The following is a 26,408-nucleotide window of genomic DNA, read 5'->3' on the forward strand; positions in this document are numbered from 1 at the left end:
TTTGTTATAACTAATGACTGAAGACAGGAAACAACTAAAATGCAGTTACAGGTAGTATTTAAATAATTTATAGTACATTTATACAATGGCATATACATCTGTTGAATATAATTAAATGAATCAATATGTGCTGGTGTGAAAACAAATTTTATAAATTATAAATTGTTAATTAGAAAAGAACAACCCCATGGCATAGAAGAGTACCTATTCTTATAAGTATGTTTTTAAAAGGGATATGCACGTAAAGATGAAAACATACATTTGTGTCTATAGTACAATTTCTTGGATGTATAAACAAGAAACTTGACTGTTGTGACTTCTGTGGAGGTGCCAGAGTGGCATTTAAATTTCACTTCATATCATTTTGTTCTATTTGTACGCTTCGCTGAGCACACTGGTTACTTTACTTTTCAAATAAAACTATCTAGCAAGAGAAAATGTCACTTTAAAACAAACTGTTCAAAGAGCATGCAGCAGTGCATGCAGCAGTGAAAAAGGAGAGAGTAACTCAAAAATATGTGTACTACAAGACAAACAAAAATACTCGCTATACAACATTAAATTTTCTGACTGGAGAAAGGACTTTCAGAATTTCACCTCAAAGGCAAAAGAAAAAGAAGTTCTTTAAGCTGACGTGTTTACATGAGTCGCAGTATCTCAGTGTAAAGCTGCATTGTCCAATATGGTAGTTACTGGCCATATGTGGCGATTGGGCATGAGTCCAAATTGATGCACACCTACGTGTATAAAACACACACTGGATTTCAAAGATTTAGAATGAAAAAAAAGTGAATGTAAAATGTCTCAATCGTTTGCATATTGAAATTAAAATTATACTGTTTTGTATATACCAGATTAAATAAAAAATTATTAAAATTAAAAAAAAATTGATATAAGGAATGTATAAATAATTCATGATGGGCTCAGAGAAGGCAGAAGTCATCACCTTAGGTGGGGAATGAGGGATGGCCTCCTGAAGATGGCTTTTTAGATGAGTCTTCACGTTAGCGGAAGGGGAGCCGGCCAGAAAGTGGAAACAGGAAGGGCGAGTGATGATGGTGGAGTGACCTGAGACGTGGAGCGTGACTTTATGAATTAGGACCCAAAGTACCAGGCTGGAGTGTTTCCCTCTCTTTAAAACTTTAATCTTCCTTTAGAATTATTAATACAGTAGTGATTTTAATTAGATTGGTGAGGGGACTGTTTAGAGGCAAGAGAAACTTCAGAACATTCTCGTGATGTGTCAGACTGGTGTGTGAGAACACTAGCTGGTAAATGAGGCTGGAACAGGACAGATACCGAGGGTGAAGGGAGGCTCTAAAATAGGGGAGAAAAGCACTGAATGGGAACATGCAGGAGGGTCTATAATCAAATTGGTTTTGAGATAAAACCTTGACCTTGAGCTCAGAGCTCAGTACGTCTCATTTACCATTTGGCTGGTGGTTTCATTGCTGGCCCTCTGAGACTAGAGCATGGGAGTGAATAGGAAAATCTAGACCTCCACCTTGGGACCTATGAAGGGAGAGCTGCTCTTGTGTTAATTCAACAGTCAGAGAAAATCGGTAATGGGTAGAAGTGTCCCCAGGCTACCAGCGCAGTCATTTCCTACTCCATCTGCTGACTCTGGGGCAGTTATCTCTGTTCAAATTGTGCTTTGGGGAGTGCTGCAGCAAACACACAAGCCTCTGGAATTCATTGCCATCCAAGTAAGCACACAGATTTTGAGGACACTCCTGTATGATACAGGGGCAGCAGAGGACAGGCTGTGACTTCCTCTAAAAGCTGCAAATAGGGTCAACCCCAAAGTCAACCTGCGAGGACGCTGCTCCTACAGAGATTGGCTTTGTGAACAGAGACCTGGGAAATTATAGGAACAGAAAGATTCCAGTACTGCTAATTCAGCAAAACATACTTTAAAAAAAGACACCTTCAAGCATATACTCAATAATGTCTATAGTTAAAACATAAGCCTATGCTTGGTTCTAGATTTTACAAAATTCTTTATGGAAAGCTTTGCAAATATTTTAGTTAGATTCATTGTTTTCATATAATGAATCTTGTCAAAAAGGGCTACTCACTATATGATTATTAATTTCCTCAAGGTATGAACCTAACAAATTCCATTCCTAAGTTACCGTGGTTCTAAGTATGGTAAATCTTGGCTGAAATCCCATCTATTTTCAAAATTGTGTATTTTATTTAATCTGCAGCCATCTTCCCTCCTAAGACTGGCATGTATACTGGGATTTAGTTTCTTACCTTTTAAGATAAGAGGTTTCAATGCAGTGAAGCGAAACTTCACAGCTCTGTTTAAAATCCATTAAAAACATTGATTTAAATTCAAGATCTAATATCACAGCTCTGGTAGGTCATAGATGGCTATAAATTCTTTGCTACATTTTGCATGAAAAAGTAGAATCTAATTTTCCTGTCTTTGTGTCCGGGCTGGCTTAGTGAGATGCTTGACTAATAATATGTGACAGATGTGACATTCTTGCACTGCCAAAGTCAGGTTTTAACAGCATCCAGGTTCCACTCTGGCCTCTGGGATTATTCTTTGTGAGAGTCCTGTGAAGCCATTTAAGAAATCTAACTGCCCTGAGAGCACCACGCAAGAGAAGCCACATACAGGCTCTCCAGTTGGCGGTCAGTTTGGCGCAGCCCTGCAGCCACCTTCACCGAGGGGCCAGATGTGTGTGAGGTGCCATCTTGGACTCGCTATTAACCAGCTGAATCCCTCCAAGTAACGCCAGTTGATGCAGAAAACTCACCTGAGTCTGTGTGCTTATAGCTAGAAGTTCAGCTATGATAATCATCTGATGTGTGAAAGTGATACCACTGACCAGGTTGCTGAGAAGAATGATGAGGTGAATCAGACGTAGATGTATGTGTTCTCTTCTAACTTCTTGATGCCTGTGCCTTTCAGGAACGAAGTATCTTCATATTATTCACTCTGATGGAAGTCTCTGATATCAGCTACTTCCATATTTATATGATGAGGCATTTGAGCTTCTTCTATAAAACAAGTCTTTTGAAATTATATTTGGTTTAATGTTTAATGTCATTGTTTCCCAAGGAGGAAATTTTAGGAACTGGCTGAAAAGAAATCCAAGGGAAAGATCTACTCAATAATTATAAGAGAGAGTGTTGGTGTCACACCCTGTGGCATGGCACACTGCCGACTCAGCTGCGCTGCCAATGTCCCACCTCAAGTTGTATTTTTTCACTTTCTTTTTTTTTTTTTTTTTTGGTCTCAGGATGTTTTCTGATTCCATGGGCTATTGCTGTCCTTGCATGATAGAAAATTCTAGAAGTATAAGGTTGTTAATGCTCCCAAAGATGATCCTTGAACAATCAGGGATCAGAGATAGGATCAGTGTGAATTCTGGGTGGCGTTCTATACAATTCCCAGAGGTCCTGGCAGAATTAAGGACTTGTTACCTACAGCAGAAACCTTGTTAATGCACCACTTCTTGCTTTGCTTCTCATATTCTCTCCCTCTTTCTCATTTTTCACTCTTCCTGGGATCACATCCCAAACACCCTTCCTGCACCCATGTACCTGCCTCTGCAATGTTTTGAGGGGAAATCCATACTAAGACTGTGCCCTGATTATAACATCACTTAGAAGGTGTTCTACTCCATCCTACAGTCCTCTACTGATTCAGCATTCATAGGGCTTACAGTAGTGGTGACATATTTGAGGTAAAAAAATGAGAGATTGTCCACATTATGAATTATTCTTCCTGACTCCTGATAAGATATCTGCATTTTGAGTTTCTGGCTAAACTGAAGACAGTAATATATACAGTTAGATTTCAGTTGAGTAAATCGGAGATATCCACCCCATTAACACCTCATTGCAAATAACTGAAATAAGATACTTGGGTATATACATCCTACTGTTATGGTTCCAGACATAGTCTGTTGGCTAGGGCCACCACTAAACTTGATACAAAGTAGAGGTTAGGGCTGTTACACACTAAACTTGATACAAAGTAGAGGTTAGGGCTGTTATATTGTCAGAATGGACTTAACACTCATAGGAAATTATGTTCCAAAATTTAATTTAAAAAGTTAACAAGTAACAAAGCATTACATAATGGTATCAGACAACATGCACACTAAAAACAGCTCCAGTTGACTCATTTTCAAAGATTACATTTGAGCCAAGTGGTAAGTAGTATATTATCCAGTCTGAGACCAAATTAAAGCCACTTCCCTCTTCATGGTTAGTGTGCTAACTTACTTAATGGCAAGAGAAAGCAGAACGATTATTCTGACACGACAAAAAGAATGACCACTCAAATGCTGAACTTTACAGCAAGTACCAACTTAATTTAAAATTATAAAAATATGACAAATACGTCCCTTTCTGGTGAGGGATAGGCACGCCGACTTACCAATCAAACACATGGAGAGCCTGCGACTGGCTCACAAGCAGAAAACTCCTTAGAGTGTTAAGTATTTTCAAACATGAAGGAAAACTCTTAAATGTAAACATATATCAGAGCTTTCTATAAACATAATACAATTTCTGTTCTGAATTAGAATCAGTGATGGTTCTGTAGTATCCCTGAAATCTAACCTGCCTAGAACCACAGATTCATTTAGTTTGATGGGTAGCTTCATATGAGTGTCTCAAAGATGAACTGTGGAAACCATAAACTCGCGTTAAAATTGCACTGACCTTCAGGACGAAATAAGGAACTCAGGCCGTGGTTCCAGAAAGAAGTTGAAGTGTTTTTATCAACTGTTGACCTTACTGTGCTACACAAAGATCAGTTCTCTTGTGAAAGTGAAATATCCAGTGACTTTCTTTGAGAAATAATCAAAAAAATGGTGGAAAAGAATGTATATTTGCCTGTGTGAATGTTTGTGGTGGATGGAAAAGACAGGAAGACAGAGAAGGTAGTTAATATTTGATAAACTATTACAAGGTCCCAAGGGCATTATATTCATTACTTCATATGTTTATCAAAATCACACTGAGATAGTTTTACTCCTGAGAAAACGGATCCAGTGAGATTTTGAAACAAAAGCCACAAAGCTGATACATTATTGACAAGAATCAAATTCAGATGTTTTCTGGCTTCTAAGTTCTTGTTCTATTCTCCTTCACTGAAATAAGACAAATCATTTTCCATATGACTGATATTTTCAGCTGCATGGCACCCTTTCTGTAAGGCAAATATTTTAGCTGAGCTGCAGTTCTTTATAAGTTAATAGGCAGTATATTCTGAGGAAGCGTATGGAAAATAAACTGGAAGGAGGGCAAGACGTGCTCTTTTGTTCTTACATTGTAGCATTCACATCTGTCTAATGAGGAAACCATGCAAGGAGGAAATGAAGACAGGAAGAAAGATGTGGGGTGACTTGAGAGACTATAGGCAGGTGGGGGGTAAGCATGTTCTTTCTGGTCTTCCCCTTGATAGAATTGTAAGTTCCCCGAAGTATCTTGAGTCTTTGTTCAGTACTAGAGAACTGAGACCATATTCAGCAAGTAAGCTCTTAGCTGTGATTTACAGATAATGGAGAACATTTGTCATGCAATCAGGTAGATGCTCCAGCTAGAAAAATCTCGCTATGAGTTTTTCTTTGCATTTCTACTCCAATTGACTGCATTTTCTACATGACATGTAAATGTGCATGTAGCCCATTTGCTACATAACCTTTTATCAACAAGAATCTATGTACTTCTGAATTGTTTGCTTAATCTCTTTTTTTTTCACCTTACTTAGTTGAAATATGTTTGGCATGTAACGTTGTATGAATTTTAAGTGTATAATGTGTTAATTGATAAATGTATATATAGCAATATGATTGCTATTGTAGAGATAATTAGCACCTCTACCATGTTACATAATTTGCCTTTCTTTTTTGTGGTCGGAATAATTAAGTTGTGGTCTCCTAGCAAGTTTAATGGTTATAATACAACATTGTTGTCTATATTCACTATAACTGACAGACCTAATAATGCACAGTTTTAGTGAATATAAGACAAAGCCATAAAAACAGAGAGTAAATGTGCTACATGTCCACATGTCCCATCCCGCCACCCTGCATCTCCTGGTAACCGTTTTACTCTCTGTTTTTATAACTTTGTCTTTTTCTGGATTCTGCATATAACATGCAACATTTGTGTTTTCTCTGTCTGACTTATCGCACTTATGATGTGCTCAAGGTCCATCCAGGCTGCCGGAAATGGCAGGATGTCTTCCTTTCTCGTGGCTGAATATTCCACTGTGTTTCTATATATCACATCTTCTTTGTCTGTTCATCTGTTGATAGACACTTAGGTTGTTTTCATATCTTGGCTATTGTGCATAATGCTGCAATAAACATGGGACTGCATGTATCTCTTTAATATCCTATTTTCATTTTATTTGAGTATACACCCATAAGTGAACTTGCTGGATCATATGGTAGATTTATTTTTAATTTTTTGAGAAACCTCCCTTTTGTTTTCCAGAGTGGCTGCACCAATTTACATTCTCACCAATAGTATGTAAGGGCTTCCCTTCCTCCACATCCTCACCAGCACTTGTTATATCTTGCTTCTTGGTGATGGCCATGCTAACAGAGGTGAGGTGATACAGCATTGTAGTTATTTGTTATCTCACAGTTTCTGTGAGTCAGGAGTCCAGGTATGGCTAACCGAATCCTCTGCTTAACACAGGCTGCAATCAAGGTGTTGGCCAGGGCTTGGGTCCCATCTGAAGACAGCTGGGATAGAGACACGTGTGACTTCACATGCACTTTGGCAGAATTCAGTTCCTCCAGGGTTGAACTGAGGGCTCTTCTGTTCTCAGCTAGCCTTTGTCTGAAGGCTAATCTCAGTTCTTGGCCACAAAGGCTTCTTCAGCATCGAAGTGTGCTTCATCAGAGTGTTCAGGGTGAGAAAAGCATAGGATCTACTAGCAAGACGATCATGTAAGACAGGATGTTGTAAGTGTGAACATACACATTAACTCTCTCTCTCAGTCTCAACATTGGAGAGCTCACAAGGGTTGGGACATTCAGGAAATGGCTTAATAGCAGGTGAGACTTCAGACTGACCCTAAAAATATGTATAAATGCTATCTAGATAGAAAAAGAAAAGATACGTATTCAACTAGAGGAAATGGCAAAGGCAAAAACTACATGGTTTGAGTTCACATGACAGGTTCTAAGGAAAAAGTACTTGGCTACTGGAAGTGGAGAAATTGTTTTAGAAGTCACATTAGTCGCTTACATTTACATAGAGCTTTCTACAGGACAGACACTGCTTTAAATACTTGACCTACATTAACTCATTTAATCTTCAATAACCTTTTGCAATAGACAGTGTCAGTATTCCCAGTGTGTGCAAATGAGAAAAGTAGTTCCTGAGAGTTTAAGTGACTTGGCAAGTTCACACAGCAAGTAACTGACAGAAACTGGATTCAGCCCAGGTATTCTAGCTCCATAACTCAAGCTCGTAAAGTAGGCTAAGGCCAGCTTCTGTTGTTCTGTCCGTGTGCAATCTCTGTAATTTCCTCTTTGACTTTGCTAGTTATAATCATGTGATCATGAGAGAAGCCACAGAACCTACAGACTTGAGTTCATCTTGTTTAAAATAAGGTTGAAACAGATCATCTTATGCACCTTCTCAGCATGAAAATTCTATTTTTAAATGGATTTTAGCACCTAACAAGGAATCATGGAAGCTTTTTTCATAGAAAGGACTCATGTATAGAATAAAATAAAAAGTACAATAGAAAGGACTAATTTAGGAAATTATTCTGGCAGGAAGTGCTAATATAAACTGGATTAGAGGAAGAATATAGTCAGAGGACCAGATAGAAGACCATTGCTTCACTGCTTTGGCCCAAGCTTTCACAGACTGTCAGTGGGTGGAAGCTGGAGAAATAAAGATCTGTGAAGGCAGAGGGCAAAGTTAAAGGATTTAGTGGGAAGCAGAGGTGGTACAGTAGCAGTCTCATTACCATGGCAACCAGAGTTGGTTTAATTCTTGGATCCGTCATTTACTAACTGTGATCTGGGGACATTTACCTATGTTCTCTAAGCTTCAGTGAAGTGGGGGTAATAAGACAGTGTCGGTCAGGTTGGCATGGCTATGCTGCAGTAACAAGCAGTAACTTAATGGAATAAAATGCTACTCTTCTTATGTTCAGAATCTGCTTAGGTTCTAGCTAACTCTCCAGGGCAGTTGACCCCTCTATGACGATGAGTGATCCAGGCTAGTTTCATCCAGGACTCCACATCCCATCACAGGCCTCCTAGGAAGCACAGCAGAGGAAGCGGGAGCAGACAGGTTACTCAGGGGCTTTTTACGACCTCATCCTGTTTGGCATTTCCTCCCACTGTGCATTGGCCAGAAGCATATGCTCCTGCCTAATCTGAGGGCCTGAGTAATGCAGCCTTTTTTATGCCCAAGAAGGAGAGGGGAACACCTATTGGTGACCACTAGTGAGGTTTATGAAAAACACCCAATTTATCTGAGCTTAGATACATCCCCAGCACGTCTCAGGGGTCCCTGGTGACTGATCTCTCTTACTTCACTCCTCTTGACAGAATTGGGTGTAATAGGAGTGAGGAATAAAGAAGGAGGAATTAACAATTCTCCCAAATACTTAAAGATGTCTTTTTGCTTCAGTCTGTCACTGTCTCCCTTTATCTTTCCTTTTCTCTTCTTCTCATGTACACAAACACACGTGCACACATATACACATGTATACACATGCATACACACGCCAGAGCCTAATTAGGGAGCACATATATATTCTGAGAACACTGAATCAACCTAGTTTCTCAATTTTCAACTAAATGTCCATGGACTTGGTTATTAATATTTGTGGAAGTGATAAATCCAAGTGGATTTCTCAGATCTCTCTCTAAGTTATAGTTCTTTGATTTTTTTTTTCTATGTTCTTGTATTTTGGGGAGTCAGAGAACCTGAGTTTAGGTTTAGGTCTGCTAAATGTCATTTCTGACATTACAAATCTACGATTCTCCTCTAGGGGAAGGTTGGTTTTGGGGGCGGGATAATTTCTTGCTTCTCAGGGATATATTGTACCTTTCAGGACATTTTCATCTCTGATCACTCTAAATTCTTCAAGCCTTTCAGTTTTATTCTCTTCACATTGCTTTTATTGTCTCCAGAGAATTTATTACTACTGATACTGTTCTCTCTAATTTTTATTGAAGTATAGTTATTGATGATGATGATTTTTTAATGTTATATAAGCATTTTTTTGGAAATAAACCTTTTAAAAGAAAATGTGGTGGTCTTCTTGTAGTACAAAAGGCATAGATCCTGTGTTAGGAATTACCAGTGGGTTTTTGTGTACTCAGTTTAAATATGCAGATCCAATTCTATCAGGATGTTAGCTTAATAGAAGAAACAGGCTTTGGTTATGGGTTCAGATCCTGGCTCAGCTACTAACTAGCTAAATGCATTTCGGAAGTGCTACTCGTCTTTCTGAACCCCACGTCTTCCTCTTTGTGGACATTCCCCCGACTGAGGCTGTTTGTGATACTCCTTGATGTATGCTAGACTAGTGTCTGGCTCATACTGGGTGCCCAATGAATATTTATAAATAAATATAAGAATGAGTCAAAAGCTGTATTTGAGTTTTAAAGGATATATGTAGTAGGCCCCCAGATTCCAGATTTGGCAGTGCTGGGAATTTTTTTGAGTCCTCTCTTCCTGGAGAGAACTTCAGTTGCTATGAAGGGACTGGAGTCCCTGGGTAACTGCCTCGCTGTCACCAGGTGCTTTTTTGTGACTCCTCTCTTGGAGGAGGAAGCAGCCAATCTCTCCTGAAAGTCATGGTCATAATTTAGTGATGCTGGATGGAAATGCCTTCTGTAGTCTGAATATTTCTGAAGGCTTTGGGTCATATTCCTAATTGATTCCTCCTGGTGGCTCCATCATTGGTCATCTCAGCTAATTGCTCAGTGTTCATCCTCTGATTCATTTGTGCCAGGCAAAGTCAGATTTCTCCCAGGACTTTGAGCAGTTCTTCTTGGATACAGCCTGAAGTTTCACAGATTGACAGCTAGAGAAATAGTTTTTCACAGAGCCATTACTAAAGGTGACTGAGGACCAAGGCTGGTATCACTACCCTACTCTCTGTGGAAAACCTCTGCCCTGTGATGCTGGGAACATTCTTGAAGATCTAACATTCCATCTGCTCTCCCTGGAGTCCTCAGGAGCAGATAGTGGAGGATCTTTTTTCTAGGATGTCCAGGATTACCTGACCACCCCAACTGTCCTTCAGCCTATAAGGCACTGGTGCCACATTAAACAAATTAAGTAACATTACCACAATCATATAAAAGGAAAAGAGAAATAAACTGAACACACACAGAGCCAATAATGGTTGTGAGCAAACAGACTCTGGAAGACGTGTGAAGGAGGACATGGGTGGTTAGGAGAAACATTAGTTGCCTCCTATTTTCAAAATGCCTTCAAGATTCAACAGACACTGCATGTTCCCCGCCATCTGCTGTATATAAACATAAACACACCCATTAACGGGCCTCTGTTGAACTTCAGGATGAACTATTTGAGAATCTAGAAGTCTGCATTTTATTTTTATGGTACTGTTTTAATTCATTCTCCAAGTTTTGGTTTTTCAGCTGCTTTTTATTCACTGAATTATGAATGGTAGGTCTGCTGTGCTGTAGATGTTTGTGCTTTTGTATGTGACAGTAAAAGTGAAAATGCTTAGCTGCTAAAGACATATTTGTTCCACTACGTTCTGACCCAGTAAGGAGGAGATAGTGTCATATGCAGCTGGGATCCACAGAGATGCTCAGAATATATGCTGAAAAACGTAGCATGGCCCACTTGTTGGTGAAGGACCAACATAAGGAAAAGACAGATAAATCCAAAAGGGCTGTGTTGTGTTGCCTGGTATATATGCTAATGAGTTTAGCCAACATCCTTCCTTCGGAGCCATAAGCTGGGCACTAAGAAGTAACAGAGGAGTAGTTCTGGCTATAGGCTATTTTGGGGACAGTTTGTGACTGGGACCATTAGGGCTTGACTATTCTGAAAGAAGATATTTAGTCTAACTGTGGTTGAGTCCAACTGGCTGCAACATGGAATTAAGACTCAAAGAAAGAGGGCTGTCTATGTTTTTCTGGGAAAGCTAAGGAAGAAACCTGTCAGAGTAAGAATAGTGAAAAAGAAAGAAACCAAAGTTCTCCACAAACCTAAGAGTTCTCTGGCAGTTACCCAAACTAGGCTAAAGTTTATAGAACAGTGATGCTCAATAGGAACGATTTTTTATGAGTTGAATGTTTCTGAAAAGCCCATTGAATTCTGTATTCCTGTTTATATAAGGCAGACTTGTGCAGAGTGAAATAGACTTGAACAGATTTCCCTTGAGGTTTCCTGCAGCTCAAAAATATATATGTTTTCAACTATCTCCTGGTATTTAGATCTTAATCCTGAATTTTTATTCAGTTTTAGTCTCGAGGATAAAGAATCCCTAAGAATTGTCATCTAAGTATATCTGGGGACTATAGAAAGGGACTAGGCTCAAGCACATTTACAAGTGACAGATCTTAAAGTCTGACAGAGGAACATACGCTGATAGAAATGTAATGGGAAGGAAACTCAGGTCTCATTTATCCACAGGACATTGAGTAGAATTAAACTTGTTATAGTGTTTTGTGATTTACATAGTTCCTGCCCTTACAAGTTATGGCATCCTCACGATAAACTTATAAGGTGAAAAGGACAGGTTTTATTCTTACCTTGGGTCCCAGAGGCTTTACGTGACTTGCCTGAGGCACAATTTGTGAGTGCAATGAAGGCAGTGTTTGAACCCACTTCGTCTTCGTTCAGACTCTGTGATCTGTGCACCACCCACCTCTGTAGTTTCATATAGATTTTTGGACAGATATTGATTCCGCTGAGTTCATGACTTAGCCATGCTTTGAAGAGAACATGACCCACCGTGTCAGGAAACTCCTGAAGCAAAGTCAACCTGCCTCTCCTATTTCAGGCATTGAGTCACTGGTGTCAATACTGCATTTGCAACAGCTGGCTCCCTGCTGTAGACTCACGTCGCCACGGCAGCTCGGTTACCCATACTGTGTTGAGACAGTGCTGAGTAGGGAAGGGATGCTGTTTTAGCACTGAACAGCAGCTCCTGTCACAGCAAGGTGTATAGCTGGACACCCACACACGCCGGCTCTGGTTTACCGTTTACTACCGCGGTGGGGCAGTGTAGCGGTCCTCCCTGCACAGGGATGACACCAATTGGGGTGGGCAGAGGCAGGGAGGAGCCCAGAGCCCTGCGGACTTGGGCTTCCACGGTTCTCCGCCACCCAGGCAACTGCTCATACATAGTAGCAGTTTATTCACATCCAGGGTCCCTCCCCGCTGCCTGCTGCCCATGTCACGTTCATACCCACCCCGTCTCAGCACTTGAGCTCATGCTCTGTTCCCCAACTTTCCCTGGCATCGCTTTTCTCTTCCCCTTCTCCCTCCAGGCTCAGTTTAAAATTCCCTCCTTTTCAAACACTTCACCCCATCATAGCATTAATCTCTGACTCTCTTACCTTTAGAAATATGATTGTTTCTAGTTTATAAAATCTAGTATTTGGGGCTCATTTAAAAATTTTTTTTGACTGTTTTTACACATCACTGAGTTTTATTTGTTTTGTTTTACTATTTTTACTAATCTTCCAAAATAAATGATGAAATCTCTGCAGGACAAGGTGAGTCCTGACTGCCTAGCTCAATGCTGAGTGTATCAAGGTCAACAGAAGATGACTGTTTTTAAATTATTTGCATGTTTTACCTATTGAAGGGAGATATATCTTAGAATTCCTCACTGCACCCAACACTCAGAGGTGGCTTAATATTTACTTCTTTGAATTAGATTAAATGTCTTTTTCCAGTTGCTCAACACTAGTTTCATAAAATTCAGGCAGCTGCCTCAGAGTCTTCATATAGATCCACAATTAAATTTCACTACTTTATTAGTATTTTATATGATATGAAAATCTATATTAAAAAGACTTTGATATAATTTTGGTATAGTAATAAAAATCACCAGATCAAGCTGATTAAATATTAATTTTTTTCTTGCGTTGTTGAAAGATGTGATACAATTATATTCCATCTCTTTTTAAAAAAAAAACTTCTCTCTCCAAGTATACAATTATATTGTTGTAGCTTCATTGTAATTATTTAAGACCTTAGCAGGAAAATAAAAAAAAATACTGTATTCATTTGTATCATTATTTTATATATATGAATACATATGTAGAGAGAGAAAGATAAACAAATAAATATCTATTCTCCCTGCTGCTTTAGCCATAAAATCAGGCTGAATCAGAGAAAACAGAGTCCAGAAAGGCTCATTAGCACATAGTCTTATCCTCTTTGTCACTATGGGAACCTCACTGTAATACATCATCTAATGGGATGAGGAAATGAGTCAGCACTCTTACATAGAGGGAAGTGTTCCAGGTCTCCTTTTCCCGTTGATTTACTGTCAGCTTCTATTTGAATTAGACTCTGGGCCAAATACAACACAGAACCATATTCATCCCCCTCATGATCATTTCTAGGATCTCTGGCTGGCTTCTCGTCACTCAGGGCAAGAGAAGACAGATGAAACAAAAAATGGCAAGAAGGATCCCCTAACACACACACACACCCCAAAGCCTGGACATGCCAGAGATGTAGTGAACTATTTTAGGGGTGCAAAGTATAGCAGAATGGAATGTTACAAAGAAAGAGAATTTTTGCAAAGATGGTTCCATCCCAAGGTCCTAGGCTGTTGCATATACTTCCTTGCTTCCCACTCTCTCTCACTGCATAGAGAAGTCCAGTCAAGTAGAGTCAAACCAGGTGTGGCAGATCTTTATTCCCCATAGATGGCCATAGCAGTGTGTCTAGTCCCACAAGCTCTTTTAGATCTTCATCAATCTCCTGAAGTAGATGAGACCTATTTCTCCTCCCCTTAAACCCCAACAATAATTTAAACTGTATCAATAACTGAAATGCAGCTGAAGTGACACTGCCTCACATCCAAGGTTAGACCATAAAATGTGGTAGGGCTTCCCCCTAGACTGCATCCATCCTCTCTCTCTCTCTCTCTCTCTCTCTCTCTCTCTCTCTCTCTCTCACATAGAGCTCAGTCCTCAAGCTGTGAGGAAGTCCACAGAGGCTCAAGGGGAGAGACCCAAGTGGAGAGGAGCTGGGGCCCCTTCCAAAAGACAGCAGCAACTGCCAGACCTGAGTGAGTGAACCTTCAGAGGAGCCTAGCCCTCAGCCTTACAATCCTTCAGCTGACAGCGGGAACCCGAGAAACTGTCCCTACGGAGTCCTGTCCAAGGTCCTGATCAATAGAAGTGAGAGCAAAATAAATGGTTGCACTGTTCCACTCCATTTTGGAGTAATTTGCAGAGCCAAAGTGAAACAGATTAAGGCACTTGGGAGTACACTGCTGTAGTAAGAAAATCTGGAACATGTTCCATTGGGAATATGATAGGCAGAAAGCAGAATGACCTTGAGGACAATGTTAGTCAAAGTCTAAAGGGCCTCAAAGTGATTGTTAGGAAGAGCCTGACGGTTTTCAAGAAGACTGTCAGGGAGGCCTCGAAAGTGTGGAAATGTTATTGCAAGATGGGGGAGAAAGGACTCTTATTCTATAGTGACGGAAAATTTGTTTGCAGTAACGCAGAGAACAGAAACGGTACCTAGTGAACTGATGAAACTAGCCAAGGAGATTTTTTAGGTAGAATTTAGAAAGCGTCCTCTGACTTTTCTCAGAGCTTATGCTAAAATGAGAGCAGAGGGGAACTGAAAAAGGAATTGTTCTGTTTTCAGCAACATTATAGAGGACATATGAAGAAGACAGAACTTGGGTTCGAGAATAGGTCTTTTTCATTCCTTCCTCTTCAAGATTCTCAAATTAAGAAAGGGCTTCAGAGCAAAGACAAAATCTGGGGTGGGACCCTAAAATGTTTTGTTAAGACTGTTACCAAACCAGTTTCTTTGCCCAGCAGGCGGCAAGCCAAATGCTGAGAAGCTGAGGTTTGCAACAGAGAAAGAATTTATGCACAAAGCAGTCAAGTGAGGAGACGGGAGAACAAATCTCAGATCTGCCTCCCTGAACTCGAGGGGCTTGAAATATTAATGGGATAAAGAAGCAGTGTGGTCTCAGGTGTAGCGAAAGGTGGCTAGAGATAGGGAACGGTGAGGTAATGGGTGTTCTGCACAGGCATATCTGGGTTACACCCTTCTTCTCGGTGCATGTTTAAAAATGGAGACTTAGCTGGATATGAGGGTGGAGTTTCCAGCATCTGACATCAAAAGGTCATCCATCATCGGACAGCCACGCAGGCCTCGGTTTACGGTCGGTGGTCCCAACCATTCTTAGCTGACTCAAACTGGACAAGAGCTGATTCCAAGCTTCTGAAAAAAAAAAGAAAAAATACAGCATAAGCCCCCATTACTATAGTGACTCATATGTCAGAGGTGTTACCTGCAGGGGTGGTTAAGCTGTCCTGTGATATAGTAGCTAGGCGAGGCGAAGCTGGGAGGGTATGCAAGTAAAGAGAAAAAAAAACAACAGCTAAAGTGAGCTCTTAATCAGTGGAGGCAGTTACAAGCAGAGGAGTTTTAACTAGCTGTTCCCTTATTTATTTTTCTGTAAGACAAGCTCAAGATTTTGTTAGTCAGCAAGTTTTGTTAACTCCTCCTCCACTTCCTTCTTATGTATTTTATGCCTTTTTTGTGGTTAAAAAACAACTTATTTTATGCCTTCCTGTGGGTTATAGCAATCCTCCAGATGTAAAAAAAAAAAGCTCATCCAAGTGTACAGGCTCTTTCTCTTTCTCAGTATGAAAAGTGTCTGGCCTTTCTTAAGTGGTTCAGACCCCAACAGGTGTTTGCAGGGCCAGGTCCCTTTTTCATAGTGACATTCTCTTGCCACCACAAATGGATTCATCAGCCTGTTCTTGGCATCTGTACCTCCCTCTGCCCACCTGTGTCCATCCGTCAGGTTACCGGGGCTCGGTCCCAGTCTGCATTTACTTCGTTATGCCTCATTGGTCTTTTGTTATAAGTAATCATGTTATTCAGAATGTTTCTGGTCCTCAGCTGCGGCATAGGTCGGTAAAGTCCATTGTTTTCTTAGGACATTTGCTTCATTCATAAACTGGCAATATATTGTTGACTCTTTTTCCTACCCGGTGGTCGAATGAGACCACTCCTACTGAATTTTCACTGTTCTGAAACAGTAGCTCCTACTTCTGCAACGACTTACTTTTCCTCCCAGTCCCTTGTGTCCACCATTCCTTACTTACCTAGATAGAGGAAAATGCATGTCTACTGTGGCAGAGACTGAGAGGGTTCACCAATATCCATACCCTCTCCTGACTTTCCCACCTCCCCTTGCAGTTGGTAAAGACTCTGTGATCACTTCCATTCAATGGAATGTGAGTGGGAGTGACATGTGGCCATGTGACTTGAAGCAAAGAGAGAGACAACATGGAAGCACCGAGGAACTGTCACTCCATGAAGAGCTGTCCAGGAGAAACTAGCCATGTCAGACTCTGAGTGAAATGTGGGCTTTACTTTGTTAAACTACTGTGTTGTGGGGATTGTTATCGTGGCCACTGTTAATAATATTGATGAGTATACCTCTAAGATATTAAAAAAAAACATAATTAATAGAAGAAACAGTAAAGAACTCCAGTATCTGTAAATACTTCTTTTATATGTTAAAACTGTAGTAAACTGTTTTATTTGTTCATCTTTTATATTACTACTACTTTTAAGGAACACTTCTAAGTATCTTTTTCTATTTATTACAATGATTCAACAGACTTTGAAGATTTAATTTGCTTTAAAGAACAGTAATTATGATTCGCTTGGATACTCAAATTGATACAACTTGATCAATGGAAGCCCCTTTGAGGTTTTGTCCTTTGTGCTTCGTTGAGCAATACCATCAAACGTTCCCTCAACTACTCTTGCTATCTTGACAACAAAAGGAGTTACTGGTTTGTTGGTTTTTTCTTGGGCCCAGGATATGTAATCATCCATTCACTAAGGAACAGATTTCCTTCAATGGAGAAGGATCTGAGATGTCAGATTCTGAGCGGCTGGGATGTCTCAGGTTGTTTCTGGTGTGTAGGAGCTGAGTGGGGTAGCATCAGGATTTACAATTGTTGTTCCAATAATATAAAAACTACTTTTTCTAAGGCATACCTAAATGATTGTCATGCCTCATCCAAACTGTAATCCACCTCCTTTTCTTTTGTGAGTCCTATCTATTTCCTCCATAGTCACTTTGTAGTTGCCCTGTTGATAGACTGGTCTATTGTAATAGTCTGAGTAATCAAAGGATAGCTGTCTCATCACCTGCTAAGTCCCATGCCTCTCAGGAATCTCCTTCCAAGAGTCTGCAACCCTCTTACTTCAAAAAGTTTCTTCTAAAGAAGAAATAGATGATCAAAGACTTTCTGTGGTCACTATCCTGACCAAGGGAGTCCTGAAGAAAATGATTCAGCATGTGTAGGGAAATAGATTGATCTGGTATAAGTGAAAGCATTATTTTCTGAATCTAAAATTAAGACACACAGCCTGGCAAGCACATTTTTATATATTTGGAGATGTAAGCACATTAAAAAATCTTGCCAAGTGGTATACATTAATCACACTACATTATTTAATTAGAGAGCTAATTTTACTGGAAAGAATACACAAAGTAGAAATGCCTGGAAACCCTAACATTTCTGGATGTTTGTAGAACAAAGAAGAAAAAACGGGCAGGAAAAAATTCTAGTTTATTTAGCATTTTGGTAGTGAATTAAAAATAGGAGTAGATAATGAGACAAATCTAAAGTAATAAAGATAATAAATATTGAATACTTAATGGATTTTTACTTTATTAAGGGAAGAGGCATAGTATGAATGCTTAAAAGTACAACATGGAACCAAGAAGTGACTGTTTGGAGGGGGTTCAAATAGAACACAAAGATTTTCAAACATTTCAAAAATGATGAATATTCATTCCTGATAGTTTAATAATAAACTTATTTAAAATGATTGGAATTGTGCCTCCAGGGAGTAGAACACCTCTTTACTAAATTATGAGAAGTATCAAATGTCTAAGATTATGATAAAAAGGCAAGTGGTCATAATTATGTTCTTTTCTTTGGTTTTTGTTTTTTTATGGGATATATAGAGAATTTTTAGGCCTTCGTGTGGTTGAAATAGAACAAAAATGGCTCAAAAGCATAATCAATATGAAGCATTTTTATTTATTTATTTACTTTTTATGCTTGAAACTTTTATTTACTTACTTATTAACTTTTTAAATTGAAGTACATAGTTGGTTTACAATGCTGTGCTATAATCACTATGCTGTACACCAGCTTTAAAACGTCTGTCGGGCGCTGAGTGGGCGAGGAGATGAGGGACAGATAAAATGAAAAAGCCCCCAAATTGTATTTTAAACACTAAGCACAACTGTCACGGGTATAGTGTCTTCATGGTCAGAAGAAGCAACCCTCTCCTGGCCACTAGCCACGACACAGGTAAGGTCTAGACACCATGCTGGTCATTTCTTACCCACATTTCCTCACCCCTGAGTGATTTCCCATAAATTAAAAGTCTGATGGGAATTCTAATTCTTTACATTCAGATCCCAGAGGATTCTTTTCTAAAGAACGTTCATCTATAAAATCAATGAATAAACATGACCTAACAGATCTGGAGCAGAACTATACTTGATATTATAAGGGAGAACCATACATGCATACAAAAAATGCAAACATGTCAACAGTTAACTCAAATATAGTAGAAATTACTATAAGCAAATCTTACTCCCTTCATGGTGGTGACACGTCACATACCATTTTGCCCCTAGAATCATAGAGAAGTTCTTTCAGAAAATATAATGCTAAAATAGTCTTCAGTTTCATTACAATTGGAGGCCAAAGTTCTCAAAATGATTTACAAATTAATTAAACAAACCCTGGGAACAATAACAAAATAATACAAGCGGAGCCCATACAATACCATTTTACATAAACTAATTTATTCTCCTTAATAAAATTATTTAAACTATGGTTAAAATGTATACATGTCTTTCCAAAGTATAAATTGTTTACCTCTGGGAAGTAAATCTAGGTCAGATCACAACTTTCCACTCACTCCATCTGCTGTACAACTTCAGATTGTTATAAACATTCTGCCCTAAAGGGATTTTTTAACAACTGAGATTTTCAAAATCATTTTCTGTACACATTAGTTTTAAAAATGATATTGTTAGAGAACATTGAAAATGCACACCAAACGAATCTTAAAAAAAAAAAAAAACTAACATGGAAATAAAGTCAGTTGGTTTCCCACCACTGAATCAGGAACACAAAACTCCCATTAGAAAACTATTTCCCTTAAATTCTTAGGAGATCTATTTCTCTTCCAAAATGTACTGTTAAGATAGACAGATTCACCCTCGATGAGGACACAGCATTTTGCAAAATTGTTTTTAAGGTGATACTTGTCCCTTTTCTCTTTTCCTCCTGCAAGGCTCGTACGGGACCCCAGCTCCTAAGACCTCATTATTTTTGCATCTCTTTCTGAATGTTCAGTCCGGGTCTCTCTGTCCCAGTTTAGTGCCGGATTTTACACACCCCCCAAATGCTACTCTTTCAGCTTACCCCTCTGCAGGCTGCTCTGAGGAGATATTAAAAACGCATTTCCTTGTGCTAATATGAATGTAGCACTTTATGGTTTTCCAAGTGCTTTCAGGAAGAGAGAAAAAGTAAAAGAGTGTTTTCTACAGGAGTGTATGCTGGGTCGTTAACCCTGGGTTTCCATCCTGTGTCCCTGCTTGTGATTTTCTGTTTCCAAAATGTTTTTATACCTACGATTTTTTTTCAGTGTACTTAGTTTCTAAGGGGCAGCAGAAGATGCCACCCAGAATGTGCTACTTGGCATGTGGATTACTTCAGGCTGAAGCCAGGGCCCAGCTGACCCGGGGAGAACTTTTTGCACCCCTCATTAACTGCCTAATAGAATTTAGATGGGGTTGGGGGGCTGTGCACCAGAAAGAGAGAGATTACCATACTGATAAGTAACTTTTATATTCAAAAGACTAACCTACGTGGCAAATGTCTGTTTACCAAACATCTGCTCTTCTCAGTGTCCTGTGAACTGACTTCTTCCTTTTCTATTCCCCAGACCCCCAACACCTTCTCCTCTTAGCTCAGGATGGTGGGGAGACCCATATTTTTATGGGGCTCCCATCTGTATGAAATCTGTCGTTCTCCTGTTTTAATCTGTTTTCTGTCCATTTAATGATTAGATCAGCCAAAGAACCTGGAAGGGGAGAAAAGAAAAAAATTTAGCCATTACAATTTCTTCCTGGTGTTTCTATTATTTTTCTATTTAGAAATGTTCTCACCCAGGTTCTCATCTCAGCCTGCTGGAATTAGTGCTTTGATACTGTTTTACTGGCTTTCGCAATGGTTTTAAGCAAGTGAATACTGTGAATGAAGCAAGTTTAGACGTTTCTGTGAAAACCTTTCTCCCCCTGTGGAAATGATTTTCTTGATTCAATAGCAGAGTCTGTATGGGAAAACGGTGCTGAGTCCGGCTGAGTCTGACTGTCTGACTTGGGACCCGCTGACTAGCTGTACACCTCGGGAAAGCTACTTCCCCTGTGCATGCTTCGCTTTCCTCATCTTGAAAATGAAGTGAACGGTTTTGTTGCCAGTGGATCCAACCGGTGTTCCAGGTTCTTGTCCCGTCCCAGAAAGAATTCAGAGACAAGACTTAAGAGGTTAAAAAAGTAAAGTGAGGATTTATTAAAGGATGGATAGTACACTCTCAAGGCGAGAGCGGGCAGGCTCAGGTAAGCGGCTGCCCTGAGTTTCTTTGGCAAGTTAGTTACATAGGGTGTAAAAATGAATGGGTGGAATATTCATTAGGGAGGGAAGGGCTTGGGGTCATATTCCCTGATTATCATCCCAACTCCACCTTCCCAAAGGGAGGAGGGATTTTTGTCCTTATTTAGTCTGGATTGGAAGTGTCATGGCATCGGTGCATGATGGGTACTTCTAACCAGCAAGGCTAATTTTATTGAAATGAGGGCATAATGAGCAAAAGGTTACATTCGGACACTGGAAAATTCCTGCCTTTTCTGACCTTTCTTTGTTGGTCTCCAGGCCAAAAGGTATGGCCCCTTATCAGCCCAAAGATTCCTGCTTTTCTTTCTCAGCCCAGGGACCCCTGGTGCTTACATGATGTGTGTTTCCCTGCATTTGGCTTGTGCCCCTCCTTTCTGCTCAATTCCTGCCATTTGGTCTGTGTCCCCCTTTCTCTGCTCGTATCTAGCTATCTGCCTGCTCTAACAGTTTCTCTCATATGAAGTTATGGGGATTAAATGAATAAAGGGAAAAACTGTATTTTTTTCTACTCACAGCACTTCTGACACCAAATGCGTGGGTTTTCCACACCAAACAATTTTCTAGATCTCTGTGGACACCAACTGGGTGTCCTACAATACAGTTAAATTCTAACACTGTCTACCTGGAGACAACACAGGCCCTACAGTTTAGGGGCTGAGGCCCATGAGACCGACTTTCCTCCCACCTTTAGACGCCAGTCTCAAGTCCCAGGTTCCCTCCTCCCTGTCCAAGGGTTTGATAATTTGCTAGAAGGACTCAGAACTCAGGAAGACAGGTTACTTACTAGGTCACTGGTTTATTCCAAAAGCTACAACTCAGGAAGGGCCAATGGAAGAGAGGCACAGGGCAAAGGATGGGGAAGGGGCACAGAGCTTTTATGCCCCCTCTGGGGTACCACCCTCTCAGCACCACCATGTGCTTCCCACCCCAGAATCTCCCAGAACCCTTTTAGTCAGGGTTTTTTTTTATGAAGGTTTCATCACTTGGGGGCGATCAATTATTAGCTCAGTCTCCAGCCCGTTTTCCCTTCTGGAGGTTGGGGGAAAGGGCTGAGAGATTTAACTGTCGAATCACGTGGTCTGTTCCTCTGGCAACCAGCCACTTATTCCCTGGGGCTTTCCAAAAAAAATCATTTAATCAATTCAGGTGTGGCTGAAAGGACCCATTATAAAGAACAAAAGATGCTCCTTCACCCTTCTCTCTCTGGAGCTGGTTTAGGAACTTGGGACAATAACCAAATATTATGACAAAAGGTATTTCTTTAGCTTTTACTACTTGGGAAATTATAGGTATTTTAGGAGCTGTGGCCAGAAGCTGAGATGAAGACCAAAATGTGTATTTTTAAAATTTTAACAGTGAACATTACTTTAAAAAGATTTAGAACGCTGGCAGATTGTATATGTTTAATAAACCTTAGTTACAACCACCGCCATCACCACGACCACCATCATCATCGTCATCTTGTGGAAAAAAAGACTTGCTTCAAAACAGAGCTCAGAGGACAGAGAAAAAAATACATATTCCATCACATTTCTTATTCATTTTGCAAGAGAACTTCTAAACCACTGAAGCCTGAACCTAATGAAAGAGTCGTTCTACGTGTTATGCAATCCTTTAGCCAGCATGTTGGTTACAAAATGTGTTTTAAAGTGTGTGTCATTGGCTCGGTCTGTAATCACACTGGGCAGTCTTTATTCTTCTTGTGACACAAACGTTTGCTATGTTTTTCTCCCAGAAAAGGGTACGTTCAAAAATATTTGATATTTGTATGATTTCTAATTTTTTTCTTCTAAATATTTACCTATTAGTAGAACCAGTGTTCTCTTTTTTGCGTCAATGGAAACAGTTCATTAATAGCGTCAGTATACCTCCCACGGTTGCCACTTTCCTTGATTTTTTTCCAACACGCCTCCTCTATCTCCACCAGTCTTCTGCTTTCGTTTTGCTTCCTTTTGCTACTCTAGTTCCCACTGCATCTTTTGACCCTCTGTCCTTTCTCTGTATGTTCTTTCCATTAGAGATTTCAATCACTCTATGGCTTCAATTAAAATCTCTTATTTTTATCATTTCTAAATACCCATCTGCAGCCATGACCTCTGTCTCTGCCAGACTCTAATTTTATCTCTAGTTATCTACTTGAGTGATTTGCAGTCATCTTAGTATCAGCATCTTTAAACAGAAACTCATCATATTTCCCTACAAGCTCCCAGATTCTTTTATTGGTATGTTAATACTCTGAACCCTATAGATTCTAAACTGTGGAGGTGACGTGGTATGCCATCCAAGAGGAGGTCTCTGGGGTACACATGGCCTGCACCGTCCCCATCTTTGGTAGCTTTGTGACCTTCAGTGACCTAACTTCATAAGCCTTCGTAGCATCACTGGTAAAAAGGAATTTTCTATAAGAATTAAGTTAAGGTACTTATCTCAGTGTCTGGCAAAAGCAAGACCTCACTGAATTTAGCTGCCATTTTTAATGCTCTCCACACAGGGAACCTCTGCATCATAGTTAGACACAAATATCTTTGTGTCTTCCTCCAGTCATCTATCTCCTATGTCACGTTGACATTAATTCATCACACACATGTCAGTCGTGACCTCTCTTGGTCTGCCTTTGTCTTCCGTGGCACCCTGCAGTTGCATCTTTAAGACACCACACAGGCAGGACATGCAGAATCAGGCCCACTTATGTTCCCGAAGGTGAGTGGACCAGGACGTTCATTCACAACCTCCCCACACCCTGAGCTTACAGTTCCCTACAAATGCCATCTCTTAAATCCCCGATCGCCTTTGCCATGGTTGTACTCTGAGCATGAACCTGTTTTCCCACTCTCAGGTGTCCCATCCCCTCCCCGTTTCTGCTACTCCAGCTGGCTGAGCAGTCCCAGAATTCTCTGTGTCCAGGCCAGCAGCCCATATGTCAGTATCAATACTCATAAATCTTGTTTTAGCCCAGACCAACGCAGTCTATCTTCAGTGTCTCCTTCACCCTCAATCTTCATTGATCTCTTAACAACTCTGGGTCCCTCGCTATATTCTTCACCTTTGAATTCAGTTCTGCTGCGTTTGTCATGGTTTACATTTTCCATCCTGTTTTCTGATTTCTCTGCTTTAGCTGGATTGATGTTTTCTCATTATTTTCTAACCCTATCTTGTTTGTTCCTTTCCTATACCCTTGATCAAATTGCTACCATGACCTGCAACATTTGCCTCCATCTCTTTACCTATTTCTATACTTTCGGACTCCAGTGTTGAGCTTAAGTCCCTCAGAAGACTTCATTCATCATTATTGCTCATGGGGCTCTACTCTGTCTCTAAATTTATTGCTTTATGTTTTCAGATATTTTATTATTTTTCCTTCAAGCACATGAGTTATGGATTATGACTGAACACTGGCTAAATTTATGCATGCATGTGAATTTGAGCAAACAGATATATGGAAATCAAAACAAGCAATTAGAGAAATGAGAAGTTCAGATATAAAAATGGACGTTAACTCAGAAGTATCTTCTTATTTGAAAGATTTTGGTATAATATTGATTAAATGCATTTTGAAAATTTTATGTGGGTGTGTGTGTATGTGTACCTATGTTTCATAATATAACAGGCACTTAACTAGCTGCCATGATGATAATAATAAAGATGGTAATAATGATGATGGTGGTGATGCAACGGAACAAAACTGTCAGGAGGGAAACGCATCACTTAATTTTCTGTGGTACCTGTACTGTTGAAGCAGATATATGATTAATACCCCACATTGAATATTATGGCTACGATTTAAAATATTTACTGGGTAAGTTATCAGGGCTTCTCCAGACCTTGCTTTGATGTTATAACTTAGAAAGTATCTAAACTAATATATTCAACTTCTGAAAAGCACTCTTATTCTAAGACAATCTTCTTCTGACTCTGCTAATTTCACTGAAACGCAGTATTTACAGCAAGAAATATGTCTGCATGTCTGAGTGTTTGAAAATGATTAAGCTTTCAGGAGACTGTCAGGATCACATAATGTGCATTCAATCCTATGTTCCTTCCTCGAGATCGAGGGCTCATTTCTATATACTGATTCACTGACAGACCACGGAGGGATTTCTAGTGCCTCCTAAACAGTGCTGGTCCCCTACTGCAGGGTTTATGAACATTTTATATGTTGAGTGGACATTGTCCTCAAGGGAAGCTCTACCTTTGGTTTGAGGCCATGTGAGGGACATTCAGCCTATAGAGTTAGACAATGTTATTCGTGAGTTTCAAACGGAAATCCAAAGCTAGTTGGCTATTCAACACTTCAGCAGGGTTCAAAAAATGATCAACAGATAGAAATTTAGCATTTCACAATGGTCTTGCTAATAATTTCCACTAATGGCCACACATTTGTATTTCTTTTGAAATTGGTTTGTTATCTCCCTATCACTTTGGTTTGAAGTAGAGATTGATTTTTCTCAAATAATTCAAGACATTTATTTTTAATTCATTGTTACATGAAGTAGCTGCAGTTACAATTTATATGAGATGAATTGAATCTAACAGTTTTATTCACACTAAATCATTGCTCAGAATTGACCACCAGTGATTTTATATATATATATGTGTGTGTGTGTGTGTATGTATATGTATATGTATATGTATATGTATATGTATATGTATATGTAAAGTTGAACCAAATGAAATAAATTTATCTTAAGTTGAACCAAAGGAAAACAACAACAGACCTGATTCAAATGAGTAATTCAACTCTTTGGATTTGGGATGGAAAGATCTAAACCAAATCAGACGAGCAGATAAGAAAGGAAGACTGAGATGTGAATAAATAGCTGTAATTCATCACGTGGCCAGTTCCTATCCCGTCATGGCTTTGACAGTAGCTCTCCAGCTGCTAGATAGCTCTTCTGTATTGTAGCCTTAGACTCATATCCTTAAAGCTGGGTAAATGATTTTTTTTCTGCTTATTCTAGTATGTGTGAGTTTTAACACTGTTAAAAAGTCCAATTGAATGGGCTGATATCTAACTTACGTTTCTTGACTTAGTTGGTATTTCAACAGCTTAAAAAATTAAGCCAACTTATTTCCTGTTAAATTGTCTAAGAGCTGTGTGTCTGTAGTGGTGTTCACCTGCAGGTGGGCTGTAGCTCTGCTAGGTTCATCTGGGACTGCTTCCACGTGTCTTCTGATTTCTATACCAAATGGGAGAGAAAGCCACTATTTAGGACATGTTTTCCCCATGGTGTGGAACAGAAGCAGGAGATCCTGAGTCAGTCCACATAACTGCAGGGAAAGCGTCATCCTGGGTCACCTCCATCGACTTTCCACTGGTCAAAGCCTGTCACATGGTTGCAGCCAAAGTCAACGACGTGGGCCTGATGGATGCTTCTCTGACTGGCTGCAACTAGGGATGTATACTCAGTTCTATTACAGGGGGATGAACAGTTGGCAGTAATCATCTGTCTCTTTCTATTCTAACTTCCC

General features: G+C 39.8%; 1 long non-coding RNA gene across 1 annotated transcript in view; it reads right to left on the minus strand.

Annotated features, from left to right (window-relative positions):
* Positions 1-19,476: 19,476 nt before the first annotated feature.
* The window catches only part of LOC116147620 (uncharacterized), a 306,975-nt gene continuing 300,043 nt past the window's right edge, over positions 19,477-26,408 (minus strand). The window contains exon 6 of the long non-coding RNA XR_004131158.2: positions 19,477-20,349. This is a non-coding gene — a long non-coding RNA (uncharacterized LOC116147620). The remainder of the gene's footprint in view (positions 20,350-26,408) is intronic.

This window comes from Camelus dromedarius, chromosome 19 (assembly GCF_036321535.1).
Source record: "Camelus dromedarius isolate mCamDro1 chromosome 19, mCamDro1.pat, whole genome shotgun sequence".
Lineage (NCBI taxonomy): Eukaryota > Metazoa > Chordata > Mammalia > Artiodactyla > Camelidae > Camelus > Camelus dromedarius.